Here is a 22,596-nt window from a genome sequence, read left to right as displayed (position 1 = left end):
GGGAGCTGGGCAGCTGGCGCGGGGAGAGCCCAGTGAGAGCAGCAGGGCGCACCAGGTGAGGGTGCACTGGGAAAATGCCTTGCTGCTCAGTGAGCCAGTCCGAGCCTGTATGTTGCCTGAGTATTCGCTGATCTGTGACTGTGTCAATAAAAACTGACTGACTTTGTCAGTCAGATCCAGCAAAACCAGATAGTTATAGCAGCAGTGCTCAGAAAAGAAAACCACAAAATCAAACCTTGCTTGATTCCTTCCCCCTCTAATGATGTATCCTCTTCAAGAGACTATATATAAGGGCTCTCTCTGTCTCCCAGTCGTTTTGAATTAGGGTTGCCAATGGTCCTGCACTGTGCGGGGTGTCCTGACTTTCAGTGGGGAATGCTTGTCGTGTTTGGGATACAACTTCTCCTGCTTTTTGACATACATACATATATATATATATATATATATATATATATATATATATATATATACACACACACACACACACACACACACACACACACACACACACACATACACACACACACACACACACACACCCCTTTTCAAGCCACTGCTGAGCGGTGGCAAAGCAGGACAGCGGTGAGAGCTCTCCCACCTCCCAAACTATAGGAAAAGAATGGCTGCTCCCTGGGGTAGGGCTGGCTGGGGTGAGCATGCTGTTGCTAAAAGAAAAGGCACTCAAGCGCTCGCTGCCGTGGCCGCCACTGACTGACTGCAGGGGGAGGGACAGACAGACGGAGTCAGAGAGAAGGCAGGAGAAAGACTCCCTTCCTCATCCCCGCCTTCCTCCAAATGAGGCAGGCGGGTTGAAAACAGTGGGGAGAGACAAGACGCGCAAAAGCTTTTATGATCTTCCTTGTAAGTTCAGGATCTCTGCAAACACTACAGCATTATAGACACGTACCAAGGGAGAAATTATCCAAGAAGGCATATCCTTAGAAGGGTTCTTCTTTGCTAGTTTACTACAAAACATTCCCTTCAAAAGATGTGGTGGTTTCCTTCAAGGGAAACCCCCTACATTAAATCATGGCAAACACAAAGTTTGGAAACCGGAGGCATAATAGCCTCACAGAGTCGTTCATTCCCCCTGCCTGCTGTTTTCATTCTGAATTCTTCTGATGTGTCTTTGGCTTTTAGGGTTACATGGTGCTTGCGTTTTCAAGCATCCCCACCCAACAGATGGAAACACATATTGAGAGCTGTTATTGCTGTGTTCAAAGATGACATTTTTGTTAGACAAAGACACTTCCTTAATGTAAATGGCCATAGTAGCTACTAGTTATTGAGCATGCCCTACCTGTTCAGGTTGGAGAGAAGCTCTTTGGGAGTTGGAATGTAGTCATGAGTTTTTGCTCCTGGTTGGCAAGTTAAAAATGGGGCCAGTGCTTGTTTTTGGGGAGCTACTTTAAAAATTAGCCCAGTCTGCCTTGACCTTTTTCTGCTTTCAGCCCTGTACTCATCTTGTATATTTGAAAATATAGAATGGAAAGGATGAAACATACAGGGAGAAAAGGTTCAAACAATGATTGCTATGGCAGGAAATGCCTCCTATCCAAGTTTGGAGGCTGCATGTGCCCCTAACTTCTGGTCATTTGTGAGTGCAAAACACGTCCCGAGGCGGGGATCTTGTTCATGTGCCAAGTCCTACATGGGCAGAATGAGCATGCCCTACTCAGATTTCATCCCCAGCTTCAGAATGAGGAAAAGCCCTCCTGCCCAGCTGCGGCTTAGCACATGAGCAAGCTTGCCATCTCCAGATTGGCTTTACACCCAGAGACTATAGCAGATTAGGAGAGTGTGGAGCTCCCAAACTAGGATAGGTTTCGGCCTGGCCAAAGAAGTGTGCACACTTTGGGGGACTGCAGGAGCATGATGGGAACCCTCATGCAGCTCCCCCATTCCCCTGGGTGTGGTGTTGTGCAAATGCTCCAGAAGGGCTCTCTAAGATTAGAAACATATTGCTGAGGGCCAGAGATGTGCTTTCTGATCTTGTGGAGCGCGTAGAACTCTAATCGTGTTTGCGTGGCAGCACACAGGCAGAGCGAATGGGGGAGTTACATGAGGATCCCATGTGATCCCACAGTCCCTCACTGCACTCAATGGAGGGTGCGTAAAGAACTGTGTAATATTGAATTTATTATTTATTTATTACATTTATATCCCGCTCTTCCTCTAAGGAACCTAGAACGGTGTTCTACATACTTAAATTTCTCCTCACAACAACCCTGTGAAGTAGGTTAGGCTGAGAGAGAAGTGACTGGCCCAGAGTCACCCAGCAAGTATTTGGCTGAATGGGGATTTGAACTCGGGTCTCCCCGGTCCTAGTCCAGGACTCTAACCACTATACCACACTGGCTCTTGGATTCCATTTCTGCAAAATTCCAATCTTGCAGGCTCACTAGGAAGTGAACCTCACTGAAGTCATTGGGACTCATGAGTATGCATATTTAGAGTTGAGATATGCCTCCTTCTTAGTCATATAACCACAGCATAAATTGGTAGGAATTTTAAAGTAGTATTTTAATGACTCATTGAGAGCACCTCTAGATCAATACAACATGGAGACTTTTATTTCAGAATGGCTGTATCAGCTCTTGAAAATATTTTAGGCAACACTCTCTCACTAGCTGCTTTAAATCTTCCTCTCTGGAGGGGTAAAAATTCCCCACTCTCCTAACCACCAGAAACATAATTGCTGTTCTGGTGCTGGATCTGCCAGGTTTCAGTGATTAGCTGGAAAATCCCCGCCATTCCTGACAGTCAGGTTTTGTGAATTGGGAAATGTCTCTGCAGAAGAAATCTTGGACGCTCTTATACTGTGGCTAAGATCACTTGTTCATGTCATCCTCCTGCAGTTGGAGTCTTTGTGTGGGACTCACCTGCCTGTTCCTCCTTTGACATCTACAGCTGTTCTCCTTTTATGGCAAAGCTTTGCCAAAACTGCTCTTTTATGTTTTTACGGGGTTGGGATGGTTCTGTGATAAGGAAAGCCACATCTTGCAATGGAGAACTCAAAATGTGAACACTTGAAACCTGCTGTATCAGACCAAAGGGTTCCAGTGTTTCCTCTAACAGGGATTCCCAGATGATGTTGACTACAATTCCCAGAACCCCAGCTGCAATGGGTTTTGCTTGGGGATTATGGGAGTTGTAGTCAACTGCATCTGGGAATCCCTGTTAGAGGGAACACTGGACCCCTTTGGATAACTGACTTGCTGACCAGGATGTAAATGTACCATGCTCAAATAGGAAGCGCTTTTCTCGTATGTGGAAAAGAATAACAATTGTCTCGCAGAAGCAGACCAAGGACTTGCCTGGGAAACTTGCAAGTGAGGCATAAAGACCTCAAACCTCCCAGTGGTCTGTCCTCAGTATCGGCTAATAAGAAGTCCACTGTCCCTGCCAATAGCTCCTGATGGATCTGTTTATAGAGGACAGGCCATTTTTAGCTACTTTACAGTAGGCTTATGAGATCACTCAGCATTCTTTGTGTGTGTCCCCCCCCCCATAATTTTGCAGTGCCTGGACCAATATGAATCAAATTGGGTATAGTTGTAGGGAGACCTCAACTGCGTCGTTTGCAGTGATGTCATCCACCCTGATTCAAGATGGCAGACACGTGAACGTTTGAGGTGCAAGTGGGAACTGGTTTGGACCAAATCTGGTACAGTTGTAGGGACACCTCAAACTCATAGTTTGTGGTGATGCCATCTACCCCATTTCAAGATGGCAGACACATGAATTCTTGAGGCAAAAGTGGGCTATCTTACTGATTTGACCCAAATTTGGTATGGTTGTAGTGAGTGACCCACAGTGACACCTCAATGGCATAGTTTGTGATGATGTCAACCACCCAAATTCAAGATGGCAGACGTGTAAGCATTTGAGGTGCAAGTGGACTAACTTGTAGACAGTCTAATCGATTTGAACCAAATTTTCTACAGGTATAGGGGACACATAGGGCTGGCTCAAGGGAGTAGTTTGTAGCAATATCATCCACCCCAGTTCAAGATGGCAGACATGTGAACATTTGAGATGCAAATGGGCTAATTTGTGAACTGCCTAACTGTTTTGGACCAATTATAGTCCAGTTGTAGGGATAGTGAAAGGAAAGTAGGCAGATTAGTTCTTACTAGAACCACATATTTTAAAGTTGGCATCACATGTGATCACTAATTCTATAAGTTAATTATGAGGTGTGTGATTATTCCCCCTGTTATATGTAGGGGAAACCCTTTCATAAGGCAGAGTTAGGTGGTCACCTCAGGCTGTAGATTACTGAGGCAATGGCGAGATGGCAAGATGCCTTTCTGCCCCTTGCTTTTAAAAGGGGGGAAGAAAGGGCAGAGCATAGGCACAAAGGTGGGCAGGATTTGGCACCCTGCCTCAGGCACACAGGGGCCTTGAACTGGTTGTATGTTTTGAATCTGCTACAAATCCATTTCATTGGAAGACCCCAAACTCTGGAGTGATTGCGATCTGCTGATAAACTTTTAGAAAATTGATTTCCTTGGTTTACAGAGGGGTGTCATGCATATTCATTAAACCATCTTTCACGGAGGTATGGTCCGTTCTATACATATGTCTTTCTGTTCCTGCATACAGAAACATTTAAAAATTGCTTTAAAGCTAAAGGAGATTTTGAAGCCTCCCTATATTTTGCTGCAACAATGAGGCTTTCTAGAAGCGATCTGTATTGTTACTGGACATCTTTAAGAAGTTAAACAAGATTACTAACTCACCTAAAGATAATGTGTAACAAATCACTGCATAGATAGTATTTATGACTCCCCCCCACCCCCCACCACTGGGAACATTCCCAGTCAGTGCTGGCCCATGGCGATCTATTGCCTGAAGCAAAGCCAGCACCAAACAGCACCCCCTTCCAATCCCTTTTTTGTTTGTTTCTGCTAAACTCACCCCCACCCAATAAGTCCTCCTCTCAGATCTCTCTCCCCTTTCTTTCTCTTTCTACTAGGAAGAGAAGAGGGAGAGTAGCATGGTGCTACTTAGCCTCCCTCCCTCTGCACACCTGCTATGGGAAAGGCCCTGGTTGGCCTGCCTTGCTGTCCCAAGAACTGGCCCACAATCTGTCCCCTGGAGTAGCCAGTTCCATGGTAGGGCTGGCCCCATTCCCAGCAGTCTGCATGAAGAAGAGAATGCTTGCAAAACCTAAACTGTGCAACATTAATTTGATTGAGTCTGTAATATGAGATATGAATGATGCAAAATAAATGTACAAATGAAATTAAGGATTCCTTATAGAAACCCGTTGTTTTTGTTCTCTCATTTAAAAAAAAATCCATCATTCTGTTAGATTCTGCAGTGTCAGTCCCCACAGTCTCAACCTTGAAACCTTTCTTTGCAGAAACATCCCTTTTCATTTACTTGCCCTTTTTCTCTAGCGCTCTATGTTAAAAAGCAAAAACAAAACCCAGTGAAATGCACAGAAATGCTCACAGTACTGTGTTATAAATCTGGCCTACACAGATTCTCCACAGAGACACATAATATAGAAGGGAGGACATATTTCTAGGACCAGTTTCTGTTGCTGAAGCAAAGACACAATCCAGCCAAAGCTAAGGCCAGTTGAATCCAATAAGAGAATTAAACATGAGCTCAAAACTCTCCTATGGATCCCCTGCAGTTGTGAGCCTTTCTGAGAGAGAAAAGCACAAGGTGCCTGAAATAAAGTCTTATGCCATGAGCTTATGGCCATACTACATGAAAAATTCTTTGATTAGTTCTTAATTCTGACCTACATCTTGGATCATACAGGATTTTTGCTGTGTGAAACACATCCCACAGCACCCTGGTAATATCTACACTGCTTTTATATGGAACCAGTATGATTATATCACATGACTGCAGAGTTCTCATGGTTTCCTAAAGCAGGGACAAATTTCTTTGAAGAGCACCTTCATCCACATGATCCCCAACACACATTAAGGTCATCAAGAGAGGTCCATCTCCAGCTGCCGCCAGCTTGTCTGGTGACTCAGGATCAGTAGCTGCTTCTGGGCTGTTGAATGCGCTCCCTATAGATATTAGAGGCTTAAGATCTTTACCAGCCTTTAAAAGAGTCCTGAAAACACATCCTTTTAACCTGGCATTTAGTGATTTTTAAGTGGTTTTAATTTTGTGTTCATGTTTTTTTGTTTATGTAAACTTTCTAGAGCCATCTGGGTGAGGTGATATAGAAATTTAATAAATAAAACAAAACAGAAAGAATTGCTTGAGCGGTATGTGCCAGTATTAATTTGTACAATATCATCACACATAAGTAGCATGTTTTGTTCTACGGATGATGATGTGTCACGCCTATATACAGACTATAAAGTTTACATGTTCATATTACTTTATCATCTATATTTGTTATAGCTTTCAAGCTTTCCCTGAGCCACTCTCATTTTGCTCTTCTTTACCTCATTAATTGCCTCGTTCCACTGATGTTCCCTTTTAGCACCTCTTCAGAAAAAAACCTCTAAGCCAATCAGAGGCCATAAGTTGTTGTCCCTGGAAGGAGGTGGGTCTCTTCCACAGAAGATTCCAAGGAATAGTTTGTGACAGATGGGTAACCTTAACAGGGTGCTAACTGAAAGCTCATGGTTTGTACACAATACTGATTAGAGCTATGTGAAGCAGCAAAGGTAAGAGGTCAAAGGATGAAGAGTGCAGGTGTCAGCAATCCAATATCCCATTGCATCTGGAAATTTGAGGTGACAAGGGAAGATGTTCTAAACTGTCTTGAAAAACTAAAAATTAAATCGCCCAGGCCAGATGGCAGCCAAACAAGAGTTCTGAAGGAACTCAAATGTGAAATTGCCAATCTCCTAGCAAAAATATGTAACTTCTCCCTACAATCAGGCTCTGTACCAGAGGACAGGAAAATAGCCAATGTGACTCCAATTTTCAAAAAGGAATCCAGGGGAGATCTGGGAAATTACAGGGCAGTCAGCTTAACTTTGGTGCTGGGTAAATTAATGGAAAGCATACTTAAGGACAAAATTGTTAAACATATAGAAAGAAGAAAAGGCCATGCTGAAGAAAAGGCCTTGCAGCATGGCTTCTGCAAGAGAAAGTCTTGCCTCACTAACCTTTTGGAGTTTTTGAGAGTGTCAACAGGCAATAAGGGGACAGATTTGTGTGTGGATTGGTAACTAGTTGAAGGACAGGAAACAGAGTAGGAATAAATGGACAGTTTTTACAATGGAGGGAGGTAAGAAGTGGGGTCCCCCAAGGATCAGTACTGAGACCAGTGCTCTTTAACTTGTTTATAAATGATATAGAAGTTGAGGTGAGCAGCAAAGTGGCCAAATTTACAGATGACACCAAATTATTTAGGGTAGTAAAATCCACAACAAATTGCTCCAAACTGGGGGAGTGGGCGGCAAAATGCCCACTCCGCTGCCAGTCTGTGAAGACAGTACTGAGCTAGATAGACCAATGGTCTGGCTCAGTATATGGCAGTTTCCTATGTTCCTATGCTCCTAAAATGGCAAACGCAGTTCAGTGTAAGCAAGTGTAAAGTGATGCACATTGGGGCAAAACCCCCCAACTTCATATATACGCTGATGGGATCTGAGCTGACAGTTGACTGACCAGGAGAGAGATCTTGGGGTCGCGGTGAACAGCTCACTGAAAGTGTCGACTCAGTGCATGGCAGCTGTAAAAAGGGCCAATTCTATGCTAGGGGTCATTAGGAAAGGGATTGAAAATTAATATGCTAATATATTATAATGCCCTTATACAAATCTATGGTGTGACCACATCTGGAGTACTACGTACAGCTTTGGTCACTGTATCTTAAGAAGTACATTGTAGAACCGGAAAAGTGCAGAAGAGGTTAGCCAAAATGATCCGGGGCCTGGAGCACCTTCCTTATGAGGCTAGGCTACAGCATCTGGGGCTCTTTACCTTGAAAAAGAGGTGACTAATGGGAGATATGATTGAGGTGTTTAAAATTATGCACTGAGTGGATAACGTGGACAGAAAGGAATTTTTCTTCCTCTCTCACGACTCTAGAACCAGGTGTCATCCATGAAACTGAAGGTTGGGAAATTTAGGATTGACAAGAGGAAGTACTTTTTCACACAGCGCATAATTAATCTATGGAATTCTTTGCCATGGGATGTGGTGATGCCCACCAGCTTGGATGGCTTTAAAAGGGGCTTAGACAAATTCACAGAGGACAAGTCTAGCAATGGCTAGTAGTCTGGTGGCTGTGGGCCATCTCCAGCCTCAGAGGCACAATGCCTCTCAATACCAGTTTCAGGGGAGCAACAGCAGGAGAGAGGACATGCACATACCTCTTGCCTGTGGGTTCCTCAGAGGCATCTAGTGGGCTACTGTGTGAAACAGGATGCTAGACTAGATGGGCCTTGGGCCTGATCCAGCAGGGCTGTTCTTATGAAAGTCAGGGGACTTTCCAAATGCAATAGGATATGTGCTTTCCAGTGACTCTTAAGAGGACATGCACATGCTTATCTCTGACCTAGCTGTGTAAAATGGATATGAACAGTACTCTGTGGTTTGCAAGCATACTACTTATTCATAACTCTAAGGAGAAATATTGAGACATGAGTAAGCAGAGCAACACCCTGACAGAGACAACTAGTCTGCATTGGCTGGCGGATTTGAAATATTATTTTCTGAAAAATTCAAAGTGACCTACAGCTGACTGTTAACTAAGAATCCATAACAATTGACACCACACTGAGGATGACTTCTTGCATGGCATTTTATATTTTGATGAACAAAATATACAAGGACCATTTCCACTGTGTAGGGCACATGTGTATTACTTGGCATTTTTATTTTTGATATTTGTACACCACAACTTTTTCTTTTAAAATTCATTAACGAGGTTACTTAGGAAATAGAAGTTGGGCCCCTGCTTCCATGTACAATAAAGGGACATGTCCTTGGTATCCTTCATAACAAAGCAGGCATATTGTATTCAAGTATCTGCTTGAGAAGCACCCTAACTATGAGTAGGTTTAGCCTGAATTGTGGATAGGGTTGCAGGTCCAGATCTGAATCCCGTGCGTTCTGCCCCATCAATAGAAGTTGGCCTAAGGCTACAATCCAACTTGTTTGGGAGTAAATCCTATGGAAAGCAGTGAGATTTACTTCCAAGTAAACATGACTATGACGATAATTTAAGAATGACTACTGCTGCGTTCCTCTCTTCTCTGTTGCTCCCTGAGACCAACATAACAACATTTTTCTGTAGTATTATGATGATTATTAATTATTATATCTAGGATAGGTTTTGCATAGCATTTGTTTTGTTAGTCTCTCTCAAGGCACCTCTGCACTTTGCTTTTTGAGGGGTGTGTGTGGGCGGGGGTCAAAATGTTCTCACAGAGTTTATCTACTTCCCAATCCATGTGTACTGGTGACTTAAGTCTTTTTTGGTTCCTCATTTGGCTACACTGGGAAGACAAACTGACTGGGGCAAGGAGAGTCCACCATCTACAACTCAACTCGATTGTTTTGGCACAAGGTCTTGGGGACTCGCACGTTGAGAAACCCTGGTCTAGATAATCTGTATATTCCATTACTGTCAAGTGCCATATTCATTATTTCTTCATTAGTTCTGCTCTGTATATAGACTACATTCTTACTCTGAAACTGGGTATGTTGCATCACTGCAACACCTGGTATTCCACGACCAACCACGAAACCTTGCCTGTTCACAGATCCCAAGCATTACACACCTCTAGCCCATGTTCTAATTTCCATAGACTCAGCACTTTGTAACACAGCATAGAAAGCAGTGCACGAGAGTATGTGTGGTGTAGTGGTTAGAGTGCTGGACTAGGACCGGAGAGACCTGAGTTCAAATCCCCATTCAGCCATGAAACTAGCTGGGTTACTCTGGGCCAGTCACTTCTCTCTCAACCTAACCTACTTCACAGGGTTGTTGTGAGGAGAAACCTAAGTATGTAGTACACCGCTCTGGGCTCCTTGGAGGAAGAGCAGGATATAAAATGTTAAAAAAAATAATAATAATTTCTTGCCTAGGAGAGAATATTGCAATGTTCCTTATCGCAGAAACACAGATTGCTGTTAAGTCTTTCAACACTGAAATATTTTCTTAGATGGCTACTGCTGTACGTTTTATATCAGGGTTTCTTTTTTGGTAGCAATGTATATGGTGGTCTTTACAGCCATTTTATTTGTTACATTTATATCCTGCTCTTCCTTTTGATTTGCCATTATGAGTACAAATTTGTAGAAAAGCAGGATCCTGATTCTATCAATAATAATAAGCCAAACAGATCTCAGTCAAGGGTAGTCCAGAGAGCCAGGCTTCAGACACCACTCTCAAAGCATGACCAGGTTCATGTGGGAGCAGACCTTCCTGAAGACAGCCTGATCCCAGTAGGCTATGCAAGACTAATGGCCAAGACCAGTACTTCAAATTGAGCCTGACAGCAAATGGTAGCTAGTGCAATCAATGTGTCAACAGAACCTGGCCTTTGCTCAGGACTCCCTGCCATTTGGGTCATGGTGTGGTCAGGCATCTACAGCAATTCCCTGTGCTGACAATCTGGAATTTTATAAGTACTTGGTTAAAGTCCTCTTGGAAGTCTCTTTATGAATCACCGATATAGATCAAACTATTACTAACCAATATTCTTCCTCACCTCAAACCATGTTAATACCTGTACGTATTAGGAGGTATGAACCAAATTCATTCAGCTCCATCCTTGTTATCCCCAATAAGCTCTCAGTAACAAAATATGAGTCATAGTGATTCCTGTGGACTGCTAAGGGACCCCAGGTCTGTTATACAATGGGCTCTTAGCCAGTACAAACGAATGAAGACATTCCCAAACAAGCTTGCTTGCATTATGTAAGTAAGTCTTCCAAGTAAACAAGCACAGGATTACATCACAAGTACATTTTTAAATTCAGGTGAAGTTCTGTGTCTTTCCAGTCATGTTCTCCAAAGACATTTTAGCACAAGCAAATGTGAACCATTATAAACTGTAGCAACACTAGAAAGGGCTTATGTTGTGAAATCACCGAGTGTACGAAAAACTGATTTCTCTCCTCTCACTGTACCATTGCTTCCATGCCACTATCTGTGTTCTACTAATGCTTCCAGATGTATCCCAGACACCTATTTGGACTGCCTATTTTAGGGATTCCCAGATGTTGTTGACTACAACTCCCAGAATCCCCAGCTGCAATGGCTTTTGCTTGGGGATTCTGGGAACTGTAGTCAACAACATCTGGGAATCCCCTGTTAGAGGGAACACTGCCTCCAATGCAATGCTGCTTGGGGTGGCTCAGAGAAGCCACAAAATAACACAGAAATAAAAGTGGACAGTTGAGACAGATGCATTGATAAAAATAGCCTAAAACTGCAACTTTAAAAATGTTTAAAAACCAACTGGATACAAACAGCAGATAAAAAGCACAAAAAGGCCTCTCTGAAGAATAGGATTTTCAAATGCTTTTTAAAAACCTTAAGAATGTGAGAGTGGCAAAACTTCCCTGGGAGGGCATTCCAAAGCCAAAGGGCCACAACCAAGAAGACCCTGCCTCTAGTCCCTGCCCATCAAATCTCAGTCAGTGGCATGGCCACAAGCAGGGCTTGTGATGCAGAATGGAAGGCCTTGGCAGGCTTATATGGGCAAACAGAGATGCCCTACATGGCTTGGGACTAGGCGGAAAGCAAAGTGGCAAATAAATGAAGCTGCCACAGGATGTTCCTGAGCTTCCAGGGGTACAAGCTAAAGAACTGAATCAGATAGAGGTGATGAGAGATGACCTCTAAACTGGAAAAAATAAGAATTAACAAATCGCTATGGACAGATGGCATCCACCCAAGAGTCCTTAAAGAACTTAAATGTAAAATTGTCGACCTCTTAGCAAAAATTTGTAACTCATCCCTACAATCAGGCTCTGTACCAGAGGACTAGAAAACAGCCAATGTAACACTGATTTTCAAAAAGAGGTCAAGCGGTGGGGGGGGGGGGCGGATCTGGGAAGTTGCAGGCCATTAGCTTAATGTCTGTGCCAGGCAAACAGATGGAAAGCATTTTCAAGGATAAAACTGTTAAGCATATAGAACAGGCCTGCTCAACTTCGGCCCTCCTGCAGATGTTGGCCTACAACTCCCATAATTCCTGGCTATTGGCTACTGTGGCTGGGGATTATGGGAGTTGTAGTCCAAAAACAGCTGGGGGGCCTAAGTTGAGCAGGCCTGATATAGAAGAACAGACACTGCTGAGGGCTTCTGCAAAGGTAAATCTTGCCTCACCAACCCTTTGGCATACTTTGAAATTGTCAACAGGTATGTGGATAAAGTTGATCCAGTTGACATAGTATATTTGGACTTGCAAAAAGCTTTTGACAAAGTTCTTCAAAGACTCCTGAGAAAACTGAATCATCATGGGATAAGGGGACAAGCATATGTGTGGATTGCTAACTAGCTGCAGGACAGGAAACAGAAGGTAGGGATAAACTGACAGTTCTCTAAATAGAGGAAAGAAGTGGGGTCCCTCAGAGATCTGTTTTGGAACCAATGCTTTTAAATTTATTCAAAAATGATCTAGAAATTGGGGTAAGCAGTGAGGTGGCCAAATTTGCAGAGGACACAAAATTATTTAGGGTAGTGAAATCCAAAACAAATTGTGATGAGCTCCAAAAGGATCTCTCCAAACTGGGGGAGTGGGCAACAAAATGGCAGACATGGCAAGTGTAAAGTGATGCATACTAGGACAGAAGACAAAAGACTGTATACACTAAGAGCTCTCTCAACTGCCGTCTAGTCCCGAGCAAGACAGAACTGGAACTGGGAGGCAGCTACGCCTACAAAGAGTCACATGTCCAGTTCTGTCTCGAGCATGCACACTCCATAACCCGTTCTGAGGATCTCCTAACACCGGGGGGAAAGGCCAATTCCATGCATAGGATCATTAGGAAGGGGATCGAAAATAAAGCTGCTAATATCATAATGTCAATACAAATATCTTGTGCGGCCACATTTGGAGTACTGTGTACAATTCACCATACCTCAAAAAGGACATTATAGAACTGGAGAAGGTGCAGAAGAGGGCAACTAAGATGATCAGGGGCCTAGAGCACTCTCCTTACGAGGTAAGGATACAACACCTGGGGCTTTTAGTTTAGAAAAAAGATGGCCGAGGGGCAACATGATAGAGGTCTATAAAAATTATGCATGGTGTAGACCTTTAGTGGTGCAGTGGGGAAATGCTTGACTAATAAGCAGAAGGCTGCCAGTTTGAATCCCCGCTGGTATTATATCGGGCAGCAGCGATATAGGAAGATGCTGAAAGGCATCATCTCATACTGCGCTGGAGGAGGCAATGGTAAACCCCTCCTGTCCTGTATTCTACCAAAGACAACCACAGAGCTCTGTGGGCGCTAGGAGACGAAATCGACTTGACGGCACACTTTACCTTTAGAGCAGGGTTTCTTAACCTTGGGCCCCCAGATATTGTTGGACTATAACTCCCATCATCCCCAGACATGGCCTTTGTGGCTGAGGATGATGGGAGTTGTAGTACATCATCATCAGGGGGCCCAAGGTTAAGAAGCCCCCTACAGAGAGGAGAAATGTTTATGCCTCTCTCATAACACTGGAACCAGGGCTCCTCCTGTGAAGCTGATTCCCAAGCAACTTAGGACCAACAAAAGGAAGTACTTTTTCACACAACACATAATTAACCTATGGAATTCTCTGCTGCAAGATGTGGTAGAGTCAACAGCCTGGATAGCTTTAAGAAGGGCTTAGATAAATTCATGGAGGACAAGTCTATCAGTGGCTACTGAGGGCTATAGGCCACCTCTAGCCTAAGAGGCAAAATGCCTCTGAATACCAATTGCAGGGGAGCAGCAGCAGGAGAGAGGGCATGCCCTTGCCTGTGGGCTTCCCAGTGGCATCTGTGTGAAAGGCATTTTCCCAGAGGCCACTGTGTGAATGTGAAAGAAGGAGACAAGGCTATGCAGCTGCTTATGCTGAAAAAACTGCAAAGTATAGCATTCACAGAGTAGACTTATAGCAGCCTTTTAAAACACAGGTCTCCCAGAGGATAGGGGAGAGGCAAAAGAACAGCAAATCAGCTAGCAGGCTACAGAATGTCCCTTCCAAAGGGGTAGCTGTTGTGGCAAAGACAACAAAAAGCCTTGTGGCACCTTCAAGACTAGCCAGTTTATTTTCTTCTGGACTATAGTCCGTGTCATCAGATACAAAAAATGTTATTCCAGACCAGTTTGCTCCACAGATACTCCCAGACATAATTCAGGGAACTTGAATGTCTTTGTGATAAAGAAAAAACGCTGAAAAAGGAAAACACACAACACTACTGTGTTTCTTCTCACCCCCATAATTGCAATGCAAATATGAAAAGATGACAACAGTTAAGACGATTTAAGTCCAGAGATGGGTGATAAATTGTTGCCAGCTTTAGAGATGAAGAGAGGCATTGCATGTAGAGGAAAGAAAATATCTAATCACACATGGCATTAAATAAGCATTAGACTGGACACTGCACATAAACAAAAGGAGGAGATTAGCTAGAAAAGTTTCAGTTGTTAATAATAGAAATCTGAACTTTTCACTCCAACATATATGAGCATGGCTTCACAAACTATCCTGCACAAATCTAGAATAATTTATTTTTGAAAGTTTTATGGATTAGGATTTTTGCACATTTCCATGGACACCCATGTTAAGGCTTACACACAAATAGAAAGAAATATCCACAATTGTATTCACAAGAGAAAACAATGGAAGGATATGGATAGGCTGCAATAGAAAACAATTTTTTTTTAAAAGGTAAAAGTCACATAAGAGCAATCAACACTTGACAGTCACATCATGGCAAAGACAGCTTTCTAGTCTGCGGAGGTTTGGGCACAACTGCAACTGCTGGCATCATGTTTCCTTCCTCCCACAAGCTCTGCCTTGCACAACCTGCAAATAGACACACAGCACACTGACCTTTCATGAAAAGCCCACGCACCTAGAAACACAAGTGTAGCAAACCGCTGCTGCACCAGCAGTGAAACTCCATGTGCTTCAGAGCATCAAATGAGGCTAGACACTGTCAATCTTTCTAGAATGTAAACTGAAACCAGTGCTTACTCCCTTTCGCAACTGGATGGTCCAAACTGGGTCCAGCTCAAGTGCTAGGCTGATAGCAGTGTTCCCTGTAACAGGGATTCCCAGATGTTCTTGACAGCTCCCATAATCCCAAGCCGAAGACCACTGCAGGTGGGGATGATGGGAGTTGTAGTAAAAAATGTCTAGGAATCCCTATTACAGGGATCACTGGTTGATACTTGTATCTTGTCCTCTGTGGCGCAAAAGAAGAAAAAGTAGAAAACAGCTTTGAGGGTGATTTTGATTTTGTTTTTAAATTGCTTTTATGGAAAGACATAAGCATTAAGGAGGTGCGAATCGATTCAGGTACAAATTGAACTGTACCCATATCTAGCCGATTCAGGCAATTTGAAGACAGAACAAATCGCCTCTGTGGTCCATTGGCTAGATTCAGGTCCAAATCGAATTGTGCCAGATTAGATTCAAATCGATTCGAGATTCAGATTCCTCCTATTAATTCCCCCAGATTCCCAGATTCCAATTAAAAAAGAAAACTAAGCTCTAGCCCTTGTAGAAATGGAGTTATGGAGCAAAATGTGTGGTCACTATTGTTCAAGTGTTTGGATTCTTTGGCATATTCGGGGGACAGATTCGGACACTAAACAGATCAGGGGTGATTCAATTTGGGCACAAATCGAATCAAAAAATTGATTCGTGCACATCCCTAATAAGCATACACACACATGCATGCAAGTATATGAACTTCCAATCCAGACTGCAGCTTCCCTCAGCTGCTTTAGACTTTTGCTCACTGGACATCTTACTAGAGTCATGAGGCTGAAAACAAAAGGCATGGAGAACTGCACAATTGTGTAAACAAGAAAAGCAAACAAAATGCACAGCTGCATCAAATTCAAACACATACACACACACACACACACACCCCGTACCAGCAAGCCAGGTAAAATGACAAGCTTCTCTCACTCATGTCAGGCAGAACTGGACTCTGTCAGCAATGTGAAAAGCAAGGAAAATCAAAAGGCCTGATCAGCTGTGCAAATAAACTGCAACCATGAAGTTGAGTGATCCCAATTCTTCTCTTTTAGCAGATTAGTACTTGCTACGTTTTACCCAGAGCATTTGACCCTCTCACTCAATGCAAATACAGTTGCTGTAGTATTTCCAAAGGATAACGGGTGTAAGGGAACTGGAACTCTTGTGTCAAGAACACATTCCTCAGCAAGCACTCCTCTCTCAGCCTCACCTAATGAAGGCATAGAAGGGTTTCAAGTTCAAAAGTGCCCCCACTTCCAATAATCAAAGTGCTGGTGGGAAGGAGGTACAGGCCTCAATGTTTGAACCAATGCTTCAGACATTGGTTGAAATGATCCCCCAAATGAGTGCTGTGTGGTCACTGCAGGTGACAGATGTTCCAAGAGGAAACCTGTATATGGCACAGAAAAGGTAAGGGGTCTCCATCAGTGGAAAGCTGGAAAAAGCCTACCCTGTATGGTGAAGAGCAAAAGGAAGGACGAAAGGAACTTTGCAAGAGCATATCCCATTTGGAACCGTGTCGCATAAGAGTGTGGGATTCATGGATTAGGAAGAAGAGTGGGCATTTCTTGGCATATAGCATCAGATGCCAAACATGGAGTGCTAGGTTTATTTTGAGTGGGCAGTAACATTCTTCTTCTATTTGGTTTTGGGGTTTTTTTTAATAAAGGTGTGGGTCACAATAAACCTTCCATATAAACCTACTCAACTGTCTTGATCTCTGTGCCCTGAAGACAGCTATACTAAGGGCTTAACCAGACAATCAGCAAAGTCTACCAAAGGTTATTGTCTCTGAAGCGTTATTCCAATGCAAGGCCTATGCTCCAGCATACCAGGAGGAGCGCTGAGCCTGCAAAGAAGGAATCATAAGAGGAGCTGCAGGCAAAATAATGGCAAAATCCATAGATTATTGGAAGGGATGAAACTGACAAGGGGCTTTTCTAGACATTGCCTTGAGACTAGTTGGATTTTTTCCAGCTCCATTTAAGCTGCTTAATGTGGGCTGAGCACTAGTTAACAACACAAACAGCACAGCATAGTGGCAGGGAAGTGTGGTGTCATTCATCATCACTGATGATAGAGATATTGCCAAATACATGCCTGTGAAGTCCACAGCTGCCTCCCACAGAGCACTTTATATTGCCATGGCTCCACTAGCTGGGGAAATTTTGCATTTTCCCAGCAAGAATATTCTCCAGTATTCCACTGGCTCACCTGGATCACTTCTGCTCCATCCAGAACTCTGCTGCTAAAATCAACCCTCTCTTTCGCTGTGACCCCATCAACCCCCACTCCCTCAGACCCTTTAACGGGCTGCTGGTTGGCTCCTAAACCTAGCACAAGCTCCCTGTCCTGGCCTTCAAAGCCCTCTGTGGCTGTGCCCCTCCCTATCAGTTCTCATACCCTTTACACTCCTGCTACTACATTCGAGCCTCCACCCTCTGCTTCCTCAAACAATCCCAGCTTTCTCCTTGGCTGCCACTTATAACTGGAACTACCTCCTAGGAGAAGCCTAATGCCTTCTCTCATTTCCTTCACCACCTTTCTTAAAAACCACCTTTTCCATGAAGCTTTTGGCACAGCTCCTAAATCCCCATAGTCTACTGTAACTAAATTTAAGTACAGCTGTGGAGTGACAACTTCAGCTATGCTATACACACACACACACACACACACACACACAAAAACCTCTGCAGACCAAATATCTTAGGGATAACAACTGCTGGAGACAGAAAGGCAATCTATTGGCAGGACCATTCCTGCTGTTTATTTATTTATTACATTTATAGACTGCTCCATCCAATGGCTCTGGGCGGTGCACAAGTTTTTTAAAAAACATAAAATACCATATAAAACACACTACTTAAAACAATATAGAAACAATTTTAACACAATTCAAAACCAATTAAAATACCCCCAAACAATTTAAAAACCTTGGAAGGCCAGGCCAAACAAATAAGGACTCTCTTAAAGGCCAATAGTGAGCCTAAACTGCGGATATGTGTCACGAGTGCGTTCTATAGGCCAGAAGCAGCTACAGAGAAGTCCTAGTTCCGAGCCACCACCAGACATACTGGCGGTAACTGGAGATGGACCTCAACATGCAATGGGGATCATACAGAAGGCGGCATTTATCATTTATTAGTTTATTAGTCAACTGGCTAGACCAAACCAGCAAAGCCTAAAAGAGCATGTACCTCTCTCAAACTGATCAGAGAGTAGCAAGCATGGTAACAAGCATGACTTCTGTAGCAAGCATGACTTGTCCCCTTAAGCTAAGCAGGATCTGCCCTGGTTGCATACGAAAGGGAGACTAGAAGTGTGAGCGCTGTAAGATATTCCCCTTAGGGGATGGAGCCGCTCTGGGAAGAGCATCTAGACTCCAAGTTCCTTCCCTGGCATCTCCAAGATAGGGCTGAGAGAGATTCCTGCCTGCAACCTTGGAGAAGCCGCTGCCAGTCTGTGTAGACAGTACTGAGCGAGATGGACCTAAGGTCTGACTCAGTATATGGCAGCTTCCTATGTTCCTAGTAGGAAGGTGTCTTAGAAACTAGATGTGCTGTATTCACCCCAGTTTAGAAGTCACTTTTACAGTCAGACCACAATAAGAATATGCTTTACCATTTATTTGATTATAGATATATAATCTGATGATATGAAAAATATGAGTTGATTTTCTATGGATGCTGAATTAATATTGATCAAACACACATCTTTCTCCCAGAGCAAAAATAAAAAAATATTTATTTTTATTTCTGCTTCTCCAGAGGTTACTGCCAAGGAGACATTTGCAGTTCTCTGTAGCAAGTCCAAATGTGTGAACACAGATTTGTGACTCAAACCAAATCATATAGGAGGAGAGCTGGTCTTGTGGTAGCAAGCATAACTTGTCCCCTTAGCTAAGCATGGGCCGCCCTGGTTGCTTATGACTGGGGGACTTGATGTGTGAGCACTGTAAGATATTCCCCTTAGTGGATGGAGCCACTCTAGGAAGAACATCTAGGTTCCAAGTTCCCTCCCTGGCATCTCCAAAATAGGGCTGAGAGAGATTCCTGCTTGCAACCTTGGAGAAGCCGCTGCCAGTCTGTGCAGACAAAACTGAGCTAGATAGACCAGTGGTCTGACTCAGTATATGGCAGCTTCCTATGTTCCCCCATGTGTAAACAGCACTAAATGCAATGGGACTTACACCCAAATAAGCACACACAGTACTGCAGCCTTAGGTCTGCTGCCACACATGCACTATAATCACTGACTCTTGACTTCAATTGCCTCAACAATTTACAGTGACCTTTCCACCCATGCTTCCAACACATGCATCTCATTAATACCATAGATCCAACATCCTTTAACAAGGGAGGTGAATTTCATGTGATCTGACCTGAGAGATATATTATATTCTTGCCACTGCCAGAGACCTTTTAAAATAGTTTTCAGTCAACTTTTAAAAAGAAAAAGACCCTGAGGAAAAGTAAAATTTAAATCCATTGTTATATAGTCTGACATCCTCCCTATTCACATCAAAGGAAGCACACATAGTAAGTACATCAAGTCAAAATGAGGCACACGGTACATCAACAAGCTATGTTTTCACTCAGTGCTAATAACCACTTATTACTTACTTTGGTATTCAAGAGCACAGTGCAAATCACCATCCTGCTGCCATGCTAAATCTAATCTAGCACATCACCAGTATGTAGCATACAAAACAAATAAAGAAAAACTATTTCTCAGACAGTGGCTGCTAACATTCCACTGCCCAAATAAGAGACACAAAGCAGGGAGTATGCTGGAGTAATTGGGAGAAGGAATGCTGTATGTGTTTTTACTACTTTCAACTTATATTATGGCATATCTTTCAACTTAGATTGCTTCTCCTCTGCTTATTGATATAACCATGGTTAGTCAAACTGGGTGTAATATAATTCTGCTTTCCAGAAAGAGAAGCATTTTTAGCCAGTAAAAATAGGTTCCACACATGAACACTATCTAGTAGTCATCACTCCCATGGTTTTGATGATAATGCTAAGTTAGCCAGTCATTGATGGCTTAATGTCCCCAATATAGGACTGTTGGCAAGCCTAAACCCGCAGCCCACCAGAACCACAGAGTACTCTGGTAAGGAGGAAGAAGGGAAAGGAGTTGGAGCTCATTAAGTATTTCATTATTAGTGAAAATAACTGGTTTGAACTCAACCATAGGTTCTTCCCATTCGCTGAAAATAAGGGAGAAATGGCATCCTGTAAGGGACAGGCAGTTTTGGGCTGAAGGAAGGGACATCCCTGCTAATATAGCACGCCTACTTTTGACAACTCACGGAGCAATTACAACAGTTTATCAAACAGGAGTAAGCCGAACTTGTTTTAAAGGACTGTGGCCTTATTTCATAACTCCATGGGTCCATAAAATACGGAAGGCACCCCATAATTCACAACCATCATCACGAGTACCACTTTTCCATCCAGGTTTAGCCTGGTAATGATAGCCCCCAGGCACCGACACCCGCCCTCCTCCGAGAGGCACCGCATAGGCAATGGTCTCACTTTCCCCCCTCAAGTGGAAAGCTAGGGAAGATCCCTAGGGTCCTACCTGTGAAAGATCTAAGGATAGGGACCCAACCTGCTCCCGGCATTCCTTGAAACTACACGGCTGACATCTCCTCTACTACTTCCTCTCCGATTGCCCAGGAGGAAGCGTGAGTCAAAACCGCCCATTTGGAATTTCCCTGGCTTATGATTGACAGGCCGAACAGCTAATCAGCACACTTCCCCTTTTAGCACAAAACGTTCTCAGCCTCAGCGATAAAGGGAGCTGCGTAAATTGCTCAGAGGAGCGGAACTAGGGAAAGCCCACGGGCCGACGTGCTGAACTGACATCTGCAGAGACCACGCGAGTGGTTTGTTTGGCCTGAAGCATTATAAATGCAACTTTAAAAATGCAAAAATATTGCACTTCCGGCCATTAACTATAGCGTCGAGGTACATCTCCCACCGACCCTCTTAACTGCTCTAGCGGGTAGAACAAGCACACTTACTTGTGTGTAAACCTACTTCTGAGTAAACACGCTCTCAGAGCTGTAAACACGGACTGACCTGCGTCCTCTCTGCCCTTCCGCATGTGGTCACAGAGCCGAAAGCGACCCTGGAAATCTGGTGGTCGGCTGCAGAAGTCTGCTAGTACAGCATTCCTAACAGATGGCCAGCCTGCCTCTGTTTGCAAATTTCTAGCAAAGGACTGGTTTCTCGCCGTCGTGTGCAGGCGGCAGACTATTCCGCGGTCGAACAGCTTTGAGAGTTAGGAAATTCCGCATAATCTCTAGCCTGAACCTGCTTCCTTCCTTGCCATTTTTCAACCTTCAAGTTCTAGTCCTGCCCTCAACAGCATCAGAGACCAAGTCCCGTCTTCTGCTCCTTTGGCAATAGGGGGTTGGAACTAGGGAGGACTTGACTGGTTTTCTCAAGCTTATTCGTTTTAGAAACAAAACACTTTACGCGAAAGTTAGGCCGAACAAAGAAGTTTAAATGAGGTTGTCATGAGAATCACAGAGCGAGGGAGTCCATTTCTTTGGCTGAGGTGGTAAAGGTAAAGTTGTGCCCTCGAGTCGGTGTCGACCACAGAGCCTGGTTGTCTTTGGTAGAATACAGGAGGGGTTTACCATTGCCTCTCCCGTAGTAGTATGAGATGATGCCTTCAAGCATCTTCTTATATCGCTGCTGCCCAATATAGGGGTTTCTCATAGACTGGGAAACATAGCAGCAACCACAACCTCTTGCTTGCTAAGCAAGTCCCCGCTGCACCATTAGACTGAGCTGACTACTAGTGGCTAAAAGGGCGGTGGGGGGGAGCTTATGAATTCATCTCAACCAGACATAGAGAGAGAAAGAATAAAAATAGATGGATCTGGCTGTTAGGTCCTGGAGGAACTTGCAGATCATTTGTTTAAATGGAAGCAGCTACAATGGACTGTGCCATATAGTGGCATAAAGTGGCTGACATCCTGACTACATTTACTAGAGGAAATCCTATTGCACAATTTCTGAGTAGTGCTATTGAGTAACTTTGGATGTCAGCTAGAATTTTTTCTAAAACTTAATAGACCCTTGGGGACAGGATATAATAGTCCTGTCCCAAAGGGACTCACAGTCTTAAAAACATCATCATCGTCATAATGGTTTGGAGGAATGGAAGAGGCTAAATAAAATAAAAATGACCTTATAAACACATCATCTATATGAGGGAAGGAGCTCACTCCCTGGTGTGGCGGTGGTGGTGTCTCAGAGTTTTGGCCAGCAGGTAAGTAGATGTTGAGTGAGTTAAAATGATTGCTTTCTAAAGGTAAAGTATGCTGTCAAGTCTATTTCGACACATAAATACCAAAGGAGTTATCCTTTTCTGTTGTTGGGATAAAGTTTTCCAGCAGATGTTGGTCTCATGAGTGAAAGCATATATAT

The 22,596-nt window shown here is 43.6% G+C and overlaps 1 protein-coding gene across 3 annotated transcripts in view; it reads right to left on the bottom strand.

Moving 5' to 3' along the window:
* TNIP1 (TNFAIP3 interacting protein 1) overlaps positions 1 to 21,510 on the bottom strand; it is a 74,066-nt gene extending 52,556 nt beyond the window's left edge. For 2 of the 3 annotated variants that reach the window (XM_053296664.1, XM_053296666.1), the window contains exon 1: positions 20,735 to 20,864. The gene's annotated coding sequence lies outside the window, so the exon portion shown is untranslated. Of the gene's footprint in view, positions 1 to 20,734; positions 20,865 to 21,237 lie in introns of those variants that run through there. The other variant, XM_053296665.1, reaches the window with a different exon arrangement.
* Between the last annotated feature and the right edge of the window lie 1,086 nt (positions 21,511 to 22,596).

This window comes from Hemicordylus capensis, chromosome 2, assembly GCF_027244095.1.
Source record: "Hemicordylus capensis ecotype Gifberg chromosome 2, rHemCap1.1.pri, whole genome shotgun sequence".
In the NCBI taxonomy this organism is placed as follows: Eukaryota; Metazoa; Chordata; class Lepidosauria; order Squamata; family Cordylidae; genus Hemicordylus; species Hemicordylus capensis.
Note: the sequence above shows the minus strand (reverse complement) of the source record. Positions and strands in the feature narration are given on the sequence as shown.